The 17,210-nt window shown below is 38.7% G+C and overlaps 1 long non-coding RNA gene across 1 annotated transcript; it reads left to right on the forward strand.

The window, feature by feature from the left end:
- Positions 1 to 3,650: 3,650 nt before the first annotated feature.
- On the forward strand, positions 3,651 to 6,190 carry LOC135964928 (uncharacterized). The gene is made up of 3 exons (XR_010577672.2): positions 3,651 to 3,753; positions 4,903 to 4,929; positions 5,246 to 6,190. It is a non-coding gene; the product is annotated as an uncharacterized lncRNA (long non-coding RNA).
- Positions 6,191 to 17,210: the final 11,020 nt, after the last annotated feature.

Genomic DNA, 17,210 nt, shown 5'->3' on the forward strand with positions numbered 1-17,210 from the left:
GGCTATTTTTTTGTATTTTTTTACTAGAGACGGGGTTTCACCGGGTTAGCCAGGATGGTCTCAATCTCCTGACCTCGTGATCCGCCCGTCTCGGCCTCCCGAAGTGCTGGGATTACAGGCTTGAGCCACCGCGCCCGGCCTTGGTGTTACATTTCTAGAATCGCCAATTGAAGTGTATGGAATCAGATCACATCTTGTAACCATTTAGATGTTGCCTTTGACAGTGACTGCTGGTCAACCGGAACAGACAGAGACGTCCTGGCTTCCTTCTGAAGTCTGAGGTTCTTAAAATGCAATGAAAGTATTTGGGCCATTTTTAATGGAAATGTCATTCTTGATATTTGTGAAACCATCAGAGACCAGCAAACCTTCTAAAAAGCTTCTTTTTGTGTTGCCCTTGCAAAGCACGAATGGTTGTCACATTAAACACCCAGTCAGGCGGTCCTTCCCTGCACACACACCAATATATTTTCCAAGAAAGCTCACGGATGGCTGTAATGGATAACCTTAGCTCCTCCTCAGATTCAAAGTCCGGCTGGCCGTCTGTTTGCAAAGGTTTTAGTAAGATGTGTGCCATTTGGGAAGCTGTTGTCTGAATAGCTGCTGAACGTCGCAACCTGCAGATGCCCACACAACCCTTTAACTCATCTTGGTTAATGAAGAGTGGTCCCTACTGCAGGACTCATTTCCTTCTGGTAAGCGAGGTGTTTGGTGGGGCACACTTACTTGTCTGAGCCATTAGAATCCAACTTATGCCATCCTGCCTCTGGAATGTAGTATAACCAGCACATCTGGCCATGTCTGCTCAAACACTCAGTGGTGCCAGTGAAGGAGTGTGGAATGCACCACCCAGAGCTGGGAGCTCAGGCTAGCAAGCAGTGGATTCATCACTGGAGATCACAGAACCCAAAGATATGGGGTTTATTTTTTCTCTTTGCTTGACACCCAGGAGTACTATTTCCTCCTGGGTACCATGTGGTCTAGAACTCTGTGTTCCTATGCAGCATGTTACCCTCCATGTGCCCACAGGAACAATATCCAGAAACTGCTCAAATCTGTTCTGCAAGGAGCAGGCAATAGTGTCTTATTTTTTAAAACTTGACACTGCCTTCTTTTCAGTATTCTTCTTTTTTGCTTTTAAGTTTGATTCGAAATGAGATGTCTAGTAAGAACTTTTTAATAAAAAATTTCTTAATTGAAAAAGAGTTAGCAGACAACTACACCAGAAGCAATAGCATCATGTCAATAACCTTAAATTATATTACCTAATATTTAATCCTGTTAAAAGGTTGGCCTTCTCAGAGAAGTTCTTGTTTGTTTATTTGCTTTGTTTTGTTTTGTTTTGCTTTGAGACAGGGTCTCACTCTGTTGCCCAGGCTGGAGTGTGATAGCACGATCCCAGCTCACTGCAACCTCTCCCTCCTGGGTTAAAGCAATTCTCGTGCCTCAGCCTCCCAAGTAGCTGAGATTATAGGTGCACACCACCACACTCAGTTAATTTTTGACGTTTTTAATAGAGGGTGGGTTTTGCCGTGTTGCCTAGGCTGGTCTTAAACTTCTGGCCTCAAGTGATCCGCGCACCTCAACCTCCCAAAGTGCTGGGATTACAGGCAGAAGCCGCCACACCCAGCCGCCTCAGAGAAGCTTGATGCCAGGCACTGAGGATTCAAAGATGGGAAAGATCTGTTACTAGACATAGGCATCTCTTTGGAGTATGAAGGAAAGTGAGGGTGGAGAGGAGGGCAGAGGCCGGGTCAGTGTCACGTGAAACAGTTTTGATTGTGTTTAGTCAGTGGGAGCGATGGAAGGGGATTGGGTGAGAAAAATGAGAGTTTGTTGTTAACATTAGTGTTCTGCCATTACTCTGTGGAGGACACAGATGGGGGCCAAGACCAGAAGACAGAGAAAGAGACCACTGGGGAAACTACTGTAGTCACCCAGATAGGAGGGAAGGAGGGGTTCATTTTGTTTTGTTTTGTTTTGAGACGGAATTTCCCTCCTGTTGCCCAGGCTGGAGTGCAGTGGCCTGATCTCAGCTCTCTGCAACCTCCACCTCCCGGGTTCAAGCGATTCTCCTGCCTCAGCTTCCCGAGTAGCTGCGATTACAGGTGCCCGCCACCACGCCGGGCTAATTTTTGCATTTTCAATAGAGACAGTGTTTCGCCTTTTTGGCCAGGCTGGTCTCGAACTCCTGACCTCAGGCGATCTGCCCACCTTGGCCTTCCAGAGTCCTGAGATTACAGGCGTGAGCCACCGCGTCTGGCCAGAGGGGTTCATTTTAGAAAGCGGAAGTCAGCAAAAAGACGAGGCAACCAATTCAGAAAATAAGTAGGAGGCAAATAATTGGCAGGTTATTGAGTGGTGTTGAAGGGGTGCAGAGGGAGTCTTTTTCTTTTTCTTTTTTTTTTTTTTTTTTTTTGAGACGGAGTCTCGCTCTGTCGCCCAGGCTGGAGTGCAGTGGCGCGATCTCGGCTCACTGCAAGCTCCGCCTCCCGGGTTCACGCCCTTCTCCTCCTCAGCCTCCCGGGCAGGGCGGGTAGCTGGGACTACAGGCACGCAGCACCACGCCCGTCTAATTTTTGTATTTTTAGTAGAGACGGGGTTTCACCACGTTGGCCAGGCTGGTCTCGATCTCTTGACGTCATGATCCACCCGGAGGAGAGAGTCTCTAAGGATACTGTAAGACACCCTATAAGAGGGTCCTGGTGTTTCTTAGGCCCATGGACAGATGTGCTGCCATTTATGGAGATGGAAAAGCCGGGAGGGAGAATAGGTAGGGAGTTTTGGAGATCATAACTTCAGCTCCTGGCTGCAGAACCTGCGAAACATCCAAGCAGAGCTGAGCACTCAGATGAAGCTTTAAGTCCAAAGCTACAAGGGAAAGCATAGGATATAATTGTGGGACTTTTAGAAAAACACACTATTGCTTGACGACTCTCCTAATTGAGTATCTGAATGTTTCAATTCAATGTTTTTAAAACCAACTTAAATTCTCCATCTTCACCAGTATGATAATAGTATGCTTATCATTTCAACATCTGTAAGTCTTCTATTTCCTTCAGAGTCTTTCTTAATTTCGTCAAGGGTTAATTTCTTTTAATGAGGTACATTTGGTCATTAATGTATTGTTTATTTAAAAAACATAAAACATGCTCATTTGTGATTGGAAGTTACATATAAAAAAGGAAAGCATTCATCATTTAAGGGGTGATTATTTATATTTCAAGTTTCTGATATTGTTCTCTTAAAATAAATCTGACTCCATTTCATATCCCAATAGCAAAAACAAAATATTATTTGCCCTACCCTGGAAGGTTTCATGTTATTTGGAAATATATGTGACTTGATGGTTTTTTGTGTGTGTGTGATAGTTCAATGACGTTTTATTAAGAAAGATTCTTCTATTCCCATTTTAACATATTCTTTCAAGTATCTTAGATGATCACAAAAATATTCTCCTAGACATCAATGGCAAAGTTTATTATAAAATATTTCAGCTTCTGCAATTTTTTAATAACAAAAAGAGAATAAGTGAATCTATAACACTTGTTGCTATGGCAACTCACATATTTCTATATTGAGAAAGAACATGGAAATTTCTAAATGCATTTTTATCCTTATGACATATGTCTCTGTATAGACAAGACCATATACTTTGGGTGACTTTAAGTCCAGGAGACTAGGAGATGCCTTCTTTTAGATATTTCATATTAACTTTCCTGCAGAGACAGATGCCATCAGACCTGGGTCTTGGTAATTTGTTGGTGTGTGTGTGTGTGTGTGTGTGTGTGTGTGTGTGTGTGTGTGTGTGTGTATATATATGGAAATATATGTAAAATATATATATATTTTACACATAGTCCAAGAAGAAAATTGATTGCTGTTATTTTAAAGTAAGATTGGAAATTATCCCTAACAGAATATTTATGCTTTAACTGTTTATTAAATCTGTTTAGTTTTTGCTTTAACTGTTTATTAAAACTGTTTTTTCAAGGCATTTCAAATTTGAAATTCATCGGTAGATAAATCATGTGTCTGCCTGATCCTTAGCCTTGGTCGGCTCTAAATCAAATATGTTGGACATACATTCATTTATTAAGAAATGTTTATGACAACTACATTTAGGATCTCTGCTAGATTTATAATCTGGAGGAGGTAACCGTCACAAGCGGATCGTTATACAAAATATGCAAAATGTATGTGCCAGGAAGGAAATATAAACAGGTATCATTGGAACATAGAGAAAGGTCATTCAACTTAGCCTGAAGGCATCAGGAAAATTTTGGTAGGAAGAAGAGTAGGGAGAGGAAAGAGAGAGAGAGAGATGATGCCTGAATTAATTCTTAATGAATGAGGCTCACCCTGTAGGATATTTTTGTCTAAATAAAAATGAATACTTACATAGACAACAACTAATATTAAATACTAATATTTAACAACTACCGGAAAACACCCTTTATGTACCCACAAAAGCAGCTCTTTGTGCATGAAGGAAAAAAATCAAGGGAGATGCATGATTAGGTAATGAGAGTTCAGTTCAGTTTATTGAGCTTGTATTATTGCCAGACATGACACAGAAACAAAGGTGGCTCCCAAGGCGTTCACCTTGTATGAAACTTAAACAAGCTTAGAAAGGAGTTATAACCCTACCCTACAATAGGACTCCTTAAATACAGCTCTATTTAAGTAGAATTTCACTAAAAACTTATGGTGAATAAATGTAAATATTCAGAACATTTATGTTATTTAAATCTTTTCCTTAAAAACAGGGATGGGTGAGAAAAATCAGAAAACAGAGCAATTATGTTGGTAATCAACCTGAGGAAACAACTGTCTCTCTTTTTTTCCTTTATCTTTCTTTCTTTGCTGTTGTTGTTGTTGTTGTTTGTGTTGTTGTTGAAGACAACAGAAACCACAATGTCTACACAGGTAAATGAGAAATTCAAATAATCTGAAAAACAAATTAAAAGTGAGAACCAATGGACTAGAATTTAAAAGATATGAGAATTATTTCTACCTCTGCTGTTTATTCATTTGCAGTACAACTTGGGCAATGCCCTCACCTCGTGCTATGATCTGAATATTTGTGTCTCTCCAAAACTCATGTTGAAAGCTCATCCCCATTGTTGACATAGTAAGACATGGTGACTTTAGGGGATGATTTGGGCACGAGGCCTCCACCCTCATGAATGAGATTGCCTTTAAAAAAGTGACTTAAAGACGGTTCCTGCCTCTTCCCCGACAGGAGGAGGCAGCAAGAAGGCACCATTTAGAAGCAGACGACAGCCCTCACCAGACACTGAATCTGCTGATGCCTTAACATTGCACTTCACAGGCTCCAGAACTATAAATAATAAATTTATGGTGCATATAAATCGCCCAGTCCAATGTATTCTGTTATATCAGCCTGGACTGATTAAGACACCCCATAAAATCAGAGGCTTGGATAAGGTACCACATCTGAGCTAGGCACAGAGGAATCAAGAATGGGGGTGGTGCTTGACCTTGGGACACATAGAGTCTATGGTAGAGATAATAGAAGAGTCAACAGAGCAATGAGGTTACTGTGGAACAGAGAGAAAGGAACCTAAAACCAGCCATTCTATGATTCCATTTCTTTATGCCAGATAAGGCTGTATGAGCAATGGGGTCATTTCACCTGAAACTTACCGACTCATTACAGAATGAGGTACAAAGCCAGACATTTTTTAAGTAGAATTATATGAAAAGTGACTCTTACATATTTACAATATTTTAAAGGCTGTGGAGGGAATATGCAGAAACATCAACAGAACAAATTGAAAGTATACAATGTTCCCCAAATAGTACTTTTATTATGAGTTAAAGCTAGCACTTCAAATCAATAAGAACATGAAATCTCATTTAAAAAATATTGTTAACCAACTGCATGGCAACTAATCTGAATGAAATATTTAAATATTAACATGAAGAACAATTCCATACATGTAAAAATAATGTGAAAGATGTTCTTTTTTTTTTTTTTTTTTTGAAACAGAGTCTCGCTCTATCATCCAGGCTGGAGTGCAGTGGCATGGCTATCTCGGCTCACTGCAACTTCCACCTCCTGGGTTCAAGTGATTCTTCTGCTGCAGCCTCCTGAGTAGCTGGGATTACAGGTGCCCACCGCCAAGCCCACCTAATTTTTGTATTTTGGTAGAGAAGGGTTTTCACCGTGTTAGCCAGGCTGATTTCAAACTCCTGACCTCAGGTGATCCTTCTGCCTCAGCCTCCCAAATGCTGGAATTATAGGCGTGAGCCACCATGCCCCGCCAATAGATGTCCTAAAATGACATCTACACCAGAAAACTAACATGGTAAAACAAACAAACAAACAAACAAATAGAATACTTGAGTCTATAAATCTTTTTAAAGCTTCTGTGACAGAAGATGTCATAAAATTTAAAGAGATTCCACAAACTGAGAAAATAATTAGAAAGTATATGTTAGGAAAAAATCTAATGTCCTTAATAATTCTTAATGCATATTATTTTTTACCTATTTATTTAGAAGTTTAAGTTTTTAAAATTACTAATACCCAACATTGGCTTGCCTGAGAAAAAAAGGTTTAATACATTACTCATAGAGGTAAAAATTGATAAAACTTTTTGTAGGATAATTTTGGAATATCAATAAATAGTCCTTGCAAAATGCAAAAATGTCAATGAAGCATTCCCAGCTTGAGGAACATATTTTAAGGAAATAACTAAACATCAATGTGTACAAGGAAGCAGTCACAGGGATTTTCAACCAAGTGCTGTTAGTAAGAATGAAAAAAACACCATTACCCAAAATAGCCAAAAATAGATGATTGAGTCAATAAATGATCATATACAGCTTTACATATGTTGTTATGGACTAAAAATTTTATTATATATCTATTAATTATTGATAATATTGATTTTCATGGAAATATTTTTATCAAAAAAATTAGTGGCCAAGCCACTACATAGAACATAGGTATAATATGCCAATACATTGAATAATAGGTATAAATGGGCCTGTATTTTTGGATTTCTTAAATTATCTGCTATTCCGAAATAACCATCATTGACTGCTTATATTGCATTTTAAAATGTATTTTGTATCTAAAACTGAATTGTACTTTAGAGGCCAAAGACACGGAGAAAAAGAGTCTCAAAAATGGAACAAGAGAAACAATGGTGAAAAAAGATTTATCAATAGTTCAAGAGTCCTCTGGAAGAGGAGAATTCCACTTGGAAGAGATTGGTATAGAACAAGTAAAGAAAAGCGGGAGTTGGAAATAAGTTTCAGGTAAAGAACAAGAAGAACTTTGCATAACAAAACATGGCAGGAGTAGGCAAAGGACAGGAGATAAAGATCAAGAATAACACTGATGATTAATCTAGGCTTCTGGGTTGGAAAGTCAGTCATAAGATAGAAAACGGTATCTGAAGAACAAAGATGGAGTCTGGGGAAGGCAGGAACAAGACTTTCTGAGGGAGAAAAAATAGAATGTTTTAGGAGCCTTAGAACAAGGGTTGGCAAATGATGACAGTCCTGTTTCTGTATAACCTGTGAGTTAAGAATTTTTAAATGGTCTTTTAAAAAATTAAAAGAATAATATTTCTTGAAATGATAAAGCTATATGAGATTCAGATCCCACAGTCAATAAATGAAGTTTTATTGGAATACTGCCATGCTCATTTTATGTTGCCATGGCTGCTTTAGGCCGACAAAACAGAGTTGAGTGCTGTTGGTTGCAACACATATCCCAGAAAACTTAAAATATTTACTAACTGGTTCTCTACAGAGTTTTCTGGCACCCCTCCTCCTGCCCAAGTCTAAAGTCTAAAGGAGACATTAAGAAACAGGCAAATCTTTAGGTAAGACATTACATAAGGATTGCCCACATGAAATCTAGAGTACAAGAGATTCCAAATACTAAAATAACTATTATTCATGCTTCAGAAGATGTGGAAGAGGTATTAGGCAGTTCTTGCATTGCTATAAAGAAATACCTGAAGCTGGGTAATTTATAAGAAAGGTTTAATTGGCTCACGGTTCTGTGGGCTATACAGGAGGCGTGGCATCGGGCATCTGCTCACCTTCTGACGAGGCCTCAGTAAGCTTACATTCATGGTGGAAGGCAAAGGGGAGCAGACATATCACATGGTGAAAGCAGGGGCAAGAGAGAAAGTAAGAGAGAGAGAGACAGAGAGAGAGGTAGGGGGAGGCGCTATACATTTTTAAATGACCAAATCTCACAAGAGCTCAGAGCCAAGGTGATGGCCCAAGCCATTTGTGATCCAAACACCTCCCACCAGGTCCCACCTCCAGTATTGGAAATTTGGGCAAGGACAAATATCCAAACTACCTAAGATGAGAACCTTGTTCCAAACTCAACCCTATCACCCGCTAGTTTTGTGACCTTGGGCACATTGCCTGATCACTTCAACTTCAGTGTCCTCGATTATAAAATGGAAAAGTGACTATATCTACTTCATAAGAAATTCGTAAGGATTAAATGAGGTAGAACGAGTAAAGCTTTTGGCACAATCACGAACATAAAACAAGTTCTCAAAAATTATAGCTATTATTATCATTCTTTATTATAGGCGTGCAGTTAATGTCATGGATTGTACTTTTATGGATATGAACTTGAAGTAAGCTATGTGTTTTATCCAGGGGCAAATAGTAGTCACTGACAGAGCTCTTCCACTTTGCTTATAGCTGCAAAGTGTCCAATATCCAACACACCCACTCTGCTTACATTTGGCTTTAACTCTGCATTCAGAGGGATGTGCTCTATGTTGTCTGAGCAAACTACTATTGCTGGCTTCCCCACCAGCTTAAGAGTCTCCCACCAGCTCCATTCCATCCTGTTGCCACAATCAGTCCCACATTGTCTCGAGGATCTGTTGGTCCAAACCCTGGTATTAAATGTCAAGTATAATCGAGGTTCTTTTGCTTTCAAGGCTCAGAAATTCTCCCTAACTGGCCCAAATAAAAAGTTACATTTGTGATAAAGTCATACAGCGAATTTAAGAAAGTGAAGTTCAGGCTGTGTGCGGTGGCTCACGCCTGTAATTTCAGCACTTTGGGAGGCCAAGGTGGGTGAATCACAAGGTCAGGAGTTTGAGACCAGCCTAGCCAACATGGTAAAACCCCATCTCTACTAAACACACACACACACACACACACACACACACACACACACACACACGCAAAATTAGCTGGGCATGGTGGCAGGCACCTGTAATTCCAGCTACTCAAGAGGCTGAGGCAGGAGAATCCCTTGAACCTGGGAGGCAGATGTTACAGTGAGCCGAGATCACGCCACTGCACTCCAGCCCAGGTGACAGTGCAAGACTCCATCTAAAAAAAAAAAAAAAAAAAAAAGAAAGAAAGTGAAGTTCAAGTAGACCTTATAAGAACTAGGAACTAGAAAAGTACCAGGTTGTAAGGAGCCCAGTTTCTTAGCTTCTCCATTCCCTTCCCTCGGGGTCCTGCGTCTTTCTTCTCTTCCTCCTCTCATTAAAGATAGGATTTTCCTGTTGATTGTTCAACTTTCATGTAGCAACAGGTGGAAGCCAGTTCACTGTGTCTACCATAAACTCCTGCTTTCGAGTCCAATGGCAAGGACTGGACCACTCCCCATATTGATGGGAAGAGGATGAGATGCCTTATCCCAGGCAGTGGATAGATTGCCCGATCTAGTCAGCTGTGGTGGGCTGGGTGAGTTACAGAGTTCCTTCTCACTCCCTAGGGCCTTAAACTGGGTAAGTAATGTTAGGTAAGGGGAGAAGGTGGTCTACATTTATGTAGACCTTTCCTTCAAGCCTCAGCTCCAGCCACCTCCTCCAAGAAGCCTTCACTCACCACACACACTGATTCGCATGCCCTTTCTCGGCATGCCCGGAGCATGTTGGTTATACCTCAAGCCTGAATAAGTTCACTAAGGATAAAGTTTCCCCTTTATCACTTGGGTCTATTCCACATTTTCAACGTATTATGTGTTTAATAAACACTGAATTAAAAGAGTTAATTAGTATAAAATGAATAACAAGCCATTGTGGGGTCAAACACAGGCAAAATTCAAAAGGTATATGAAAAAATATTCCACATCGCTCATCACCAGGGAAATGCAAACCAAAGACCACAATGAGGTATCACCTCACCCAAGTTAGGACAGCTATTATCAAAAACACAAAAAATAATAAATGCTGGTGAGGGTGCAAAGAAAAGGGAACTCTTAGGCATTGTTGGTGGGAATGTAAACTAGTTCAGTCCTTATGGAGAACAATATGAAGGTTCCTCAAAAAACTAAATGCAGAACTACCATATGATTGAGCAACACACTGCTGGGTATATATCCAAAGAAAATGAAATCAGTATGTCCAAGGGACATCTGCAGTAAACCTCATGTTTATTGCAGCACTATTGACAATAGCCAAGACGTGGAATCAACTTCACTGTCCGTCAACAGGTGAATGAATAAAGAACATGTGGTATATATACACAATGGAATACTATTCAGCCATAAAAAGAATGAAATCCTGTCATTCCCAGCAACTTAGATGAGCCGGGAGGACATTATGCTAAGTGAAATAAGAACAGAAAGATAAACATTGTATGTTGTCACTCACATGTGGAAGACAGAAAGTTGATCGCATAGAAGAGAGGAGTAAAAGAGTGGTTACTAGAGTCTGGGAAGGATGGAGGGAGCAGAAGATAGCTATTGGTTGAAGGGTATAAAATTACAGCTGGATAGGAGAAATAAGTTTAAATGCTGTTTAGCACTGTAGAATGACAATAGTTAAGAATAATTTATTACATATTTTCATTTAGCTATAAGAGAGGAGTTCGAATGTTTCTAATACAAAAAAATACTATGTTTGAGGTCATGGATATGCTAATTACCCTGATCGAATCACCATACATTGTGTATATCAGAACATCATTATATACCTCATAAATACATATGATTATGTGTCAATTAAAAAATAAATTTAAAAAATAAAATTGATTAAGTAGATGAGAGGTAGACTAGATATTTTTAAGGATGTTCAAATTAAATTAATTTTTAACTTAATTTAAGGAACTGAACTGCCTTTAATAAACCCTAAATATATGTGCATTTTATATATATAATATATATATGTGTGTATATATATACATATATACAGATATATTTCAATTTTAGGAAAGTAAATAAAGTTAGTGATGATAAGAGCAAATAATTTTTATGAATTAAAATTGTCCCATTGGGAATATAAGACTGGTTCAATATTTAAAATTCAGTCAATGTAATTTAATATGCTTAAGAAAAAATGTCACCTCAATGGAGGTTCCAGAAACATGGATTCATGATTTTTTTAAAAATTAGCAAACTGGGAATAGAAGTTTACCTGATAAAGTTTACCTATCAGAAGTATACCTGATAAAGAGCACCTGTATATATCTATAGATAGCATATGCTTAATGAAGAAAACCTGAATAATTTTTCTTAAGATCATGGGTAAGGCAAAAATGTTCTCTTACCGCTCCTATTCATCATACTGGGAGCATTAGACAGTGTAATAAGCCATATTAAAAACTTCTCAAAAAATCTATAAAAGTACTCTGAGAACTATTAAGTGAATTTTAGAAAAGTCACAGAATACAAGGATAATACACAAAAATAAATATTTGCATACGGCAGTGGTGAAAAATTGGAAATCTAAAATTTTTAGTTAAACTTTATGTATAATAACACCAAAACACAACAATACTTAGGTATAAGAAAATCTAAAAACGTGTAGGATTTCTATGCTAAAAACTGCAAAACACCAGTTAAATAAATCAAAGAAGATCTAAATAAATGGAGATACAAACTTTGTTTGAGGAACAGAAGAGTCAGTACTGTTAAGATGTCAATCTTCCCAAACTGAACAATTGGTTAAATGCAATCCCAGGCAAAATCCCATCAGATTTTCTTGTAAATATCACCAGCAATTCTAAACTGTATATAGAAAGTCAAAGGAATTAGAATTGAGAAAATAATTTCTGACAAAGAGCTTGTATCCAGAATACATAAGGAACGCTCAAAACTCAACAAGAAAACATCAAACAAACAAAAGTTTTGAAAACGGGCAAAATATTTGTACAGACACTTTACCAAAGAAGACATACAGATGGAAAATGAGCACATAAACAGATGCTGAAAATTATTAGCCATTAGGGAAATGCAAATTAAAATGACAATGAAATACACATTTCATAAAACAAAAACAAAAAAACACTGACGATACCAAATTCTGACAAAGATTTGGAGCAAATGAAATTCTCTTACACTACTGGTGGGAATGCAAAATGGTAGAGCAATAGTAAAATACATTTTGGCAGTTTCTTACAAAGCTACACTCACACTTACGATATGACCCACCTATTCCAGTCTTCGATATTTACCCTAGCCAAGTGAAAATTTACTTTCACACAGACATCTGGGCACAAGTGTTTATTGAAACTTTATTTATAATTACCGCTGATTGGAAACAAGCCAAATGTCCTTAAATCAAGGAAAAGATTATGAATAGGAAATGAATGTTTTCCATGCATACAATGGAATACTATGCAGCCGTAAAAATGAATGAGCTGTTGATTCATGCAGCAACATGAATAAATCTTAAATGCACTTTGCTCAGTGAAAGAAGCATGATGCCAAAGGTGAAATAGCCTATGATTTATTATGCATGACATTCTGGTAAAGGCAAAACTACTGTGGTGGTTGCCTGGATTTGGTGAGGGGTGAGCAGGTGGATGAAAGGACTAACCACATAGGGGCATCACAAAAGCAATGTTCGGGTGAGAGATTGTTCTGTATGGAAATATAGTGATCATTACATGACTATGCATTTATCAAAACCCTTAGAATTGAACACCAGAAAGAGTGAATTTTACTCCAGGTATATAATTTTTTAAAATTTTTCCTATTGGTCAAGAAATTAAAAGGTTATACAAATTATACAAGTAAATAATTTGTATTATGTAAATATATAATTAAAATAGTGTCAGTGTGTGAGGGCAGTATTGCTCAGAGCATCATAATTTATCAGTGTTTAAATTTTAACACAAAAAGTAAATACTGCAAATATACAAAGAGACAATTTGATAGGAATAACATGTGACTGCAATTTTCTTCAAAAACAAGCCTGTGAGAATGCATGCAGTGTAGGAAAAACAAAATGAATCTGGTTTGACCCAGTCATTTGGACACATATCACTGGTAGATAGATTTAAATGAAAAATTCCTCATCTTTCATATCAGCTAATTCATAAAATTGTGAGGATAGTCTACCACACATTTCAGAAATGTATTAGCCCAGAGTTTGGTCATTGTTATAGAAATGTGCACTGATTGAGACATTTTTGGCCCTACTGATAACACAAGGCATCCTTATAAAAAATTTGTGAATGCTTTGAACTGTACCCAGCTGGTTTCTGCAGAACAGAGTGTGCTCCACCTGCTAGTAACCTCAGGAGGTTACTACAGTGTTTTGCTTTATAGATTATCAGTCTGTTGTACTACCATTAGGGTTGACAAGGGTAATATTCCACCGTGGTTTCTTTTTCTGACCTCCAGAGATTATAAAATGACATTCAGCAGATTTTAGATATTTGGAACATGTTGGTACTGTTAACCATTATTTTCTTTTTCAGTTGCAAAGCTCACTGGGTAAAAATTCCAAAGGCTCTACCCAGGTTCCTATAAAGCAGTAATATAAAAATGTGCTTCTTTTTTTCCATCTAATGGTCTTCTCCTCTTTAATGGTGAAACTATCCTGTGCACTGTCTCTCTATTTATAGCCCAGACAATTCAACTCCAGGCAGTTGGTTCTATTAAAAGATAAACAAACTCCTAAGAAACCCCCACTGGTTTGTAAATGGCCAATTGTGCTGACATGACAGGCTGCAGGTGACTGAGCCCATCTGGGGATGTTGGTCATTTGCTACTGAGCTTGAACCACACAGCATCTTTGGCCAAAGAGCAGCTGGTGATCTCAGCAATTTTATCTCTTAACAAAAAATCAAAACCAATGGCCATATAAACAGGTTACAAATATTGGTTGGGTTTTTAATCTAATATACCAAACTCCAAAATACCATCTTTACTTCCATTGCCTATTGGTCTTTGAGGATCATTTAGAGGATTTTGTTGAAAAGCCTTGCCTTTGAAAATGTGACATGGTCCAGTTGGAACAGCTTCAGGCATCTCAGCCTCACATAATTCCCTCTCTCACTGCTCCTTTCCCTAGTCTTGCCTCACCACTGGGGCAAGATCTTGTACCTTGTTACCTGAATCAAGAGGATAAAGAATGGCAGCTCCTTTCTCAGGAGTGGATTTCTGCATGCCCTTTTTCCATTTCCCATTCTAACCCATGATTGCTTGGATCGTCATATCACCCAGTTAATAAACTCACGTTGGATCTTCTTGACTGCTGATTAATTAAACACACTACTGTACTATCTGGCTACTCCTTTGGTCACAGGTCCATTCTTCCCAATTGTAAGTTGACTGCCTCTCATCCAAGGCTTTAAATATCAAGAATGTCTACTGGCATGCTGACATCTTTCCAAGATATGGCTCAATCCACTGCACAATTGTTGTTCATAAAGGAAATGGAGACACTGCCCTTGTAAAAGCAAACAAGGAAGATCGGTAGACAGTTATGAAATAGTTGGTGTGTCTGGATATGGTACTGAAACAATCGTTTGTGATATTGAGAACATTTTTAGACATAAAAGCGAGAAGTAATGTATGGTAGCAGATGAAGGTGACAAGGTATTTTAGGGTCAAAACACAGAGGAATTTACAGGATGGTGGGAGTCCCTGAAAGTTTATGGCACAAAACCAGTGCCTTCAGGTTTCTTTTTATGTAAGAGCATACTCTGATAGCAGTACGAAGGCTGGGTCTGAGACAGAGACAACTCTGGACAACAAAACCAGCTACTGGGTTGCTATCGTAATTCAAGAGAGAGGATACACCAAGAGCAGTGGGCGCAGAAAGAAGTATCTGCAAGATTTTAAGAAGTATTTAAAATAAATCATAGGTTCTCAGCACCTAAAACAGTCTACATAAGAAATAGAAACGCGGACTTGGAACAACTTTTAATAATGAAAATCCCAGAACAAAAATCTACTGTCTTTTCACTTTTGCTTAATAATTAAGATTACTTACTGGAGATGACAGAAGACAGTTTAATAACAGTGTACAAACACAGAATGAAAATAAAATGAATACTAGTCAATTGTTAAGCTGCTATAGCTCATAAGAGGAAGAATTTAGATAGAGTCTAAGATTGAAGATTCAATGAAACTTTATGAACTTTTAATCAGCATTATTAAGCAGTCGGATATAGTCATGATAGGGGTCATAGCTTCTTATATATCAGGATGTTTGACACTTAGACTTTTCTGAATAGTGAAATGAAAAGGAAATGAATTACATATTTTTAAGACAAATTTTATTACTTTTTCATTTTACTTAAATTTATATTTTTATATAGCATTTAAATTTTATATGTAATTATATAATAATTTTATTGTTCATTTTCCAGAGTGTTAGTTTATTGATTTGCAATCCTATGCTCCATGTTAAGTTCATGTTGTCCTGATATCTGTCTCTGCTGGTTCAAGGGAGTAGCCAGATACAACTTCTAAAAAATAGACAAACACACAAAAGTAAAACCATTAACTTTTACAGCTGGAGGAGGTTTCATGGGATAAGCTGTGGCATTAAGAGGCAACACATGATATTCATCATCTTCCTCCCCTACTACTCATTCCAATTCCCTCCAACCTTCAGCTCTGCTCCTGTTGGTCTAGGTTACCTGTCTGGCGAGAGGATCCAGACTTTTATTTCGGAGGAATCTGATCCCCTGGCCATCGTGTGCTTCTTGGCTGTGGTTGTTTCAACTGACCACTCACAGCTATCACCAGGCATGAAAGCATCAGGAGGTGTTCCAGTAACTCCCATGGATTCTGTACTTTCTTCTCTCTGCCCCATCCTATACGAGTGACCCTCTATCTTCGTGATAATCAGCATCAATTCCTCCTGTCAATATAGTAATTCTTTTTTTTTTTTTTTTTTTTTTGTCCCTGGACTACTGGCATGAAGACCCCAAATGGCCCTGTGGTAATTGACTTAGGTTTACTAGAATCCTTTTTGTGTACCCTGAAGGAAGTATACCCCTCCCATCAGGAACAGGGTCTCTAATCCAGAAACACCTAGAGTTGCATGAATGGCACAGTCTCCAAGTGACTTGATTAGAATTAATAGAGAGAGGATCAACTTCTATTTCCTTCCTTGGTTCCCAGATGCAGGTTTTTAACTGTCAGTGACACAGCACCATATAACAGCATCTTGGGGGACAGCACTCCAGCTCACAGGGTATCCTCTCCATACTGTGGCTTAGCTCTGCCCTTAAGAAGATTAGTTTGTTGCTCTATTAGGATGTCAGCTTCCGGTGAGCCATTTATGGGAAGACCAATGGAACTCACAGTCATATGTCCACTGCCATACCTCTTTTGCTGTACAGTGGATGCCTTGAGCTGTCTGACAATGTGGTTCAGTCACTGCAGTCAAGGGAGACAAAGCCATACTTAAGATATGGATCATTCTCAGTAAGGATGAATCATAGAAAGCTAGAAGGTGTCTAATGTTAGCAGCCTGTCACCAAGTACTCAGATGGTCTGTGTGAGGGATTGTAGGGGCGGGATTTTCAGCAGCAATGGCAGCTAGAATAAGCTTGGTGAGATGCAGCTGATGGCAGTTAGGCTATGCATGCTTCCATCCCTGCCAGCATGACTCCTCTGTTTATGGACAAACACAGGGGCAGTAAGAGCAGAGGCACCCAAATGAGACATCTTGTTCACCCAGTTTCCAGCCTCTTCTTGGAAATGGGTGTTCTTTGGTGGCCACTGACATGCCATACAGAGTTTTACACACTTTGTGTCCATTTCATAGTTCCATCCACATACCTCTCCTCAGCTCTCCTCTTCAAGCCACTCACGACTGCCTAGGAGTCCATGTGTATTCCTACCTCAGACAACTTCTCCTTCCAAACAAAGCACGTGGTCAGACGTACTACTCAAAGCACTGCTACTGAGATGATTTCTCCCAATCACCATATTTCAAGGGCACCCCTGATAGGTCATTAGTGCAATAGCAGTTATTTATTCCCTTGCA

This window comes from Macaca fascicularis, chromosome 9 (genome assembly GCF_037993035.2).
Source record: "Macaca fascicularis isolate 582-1 chromosome 9, T2T-MFA8v1.1".
Classification (NCBI taxonomy): Eukaryota; Metazoa; Chordata; class Mammalia; order Primates; family Cercopithecidae; genus Macaca; species Macaca fascicularis.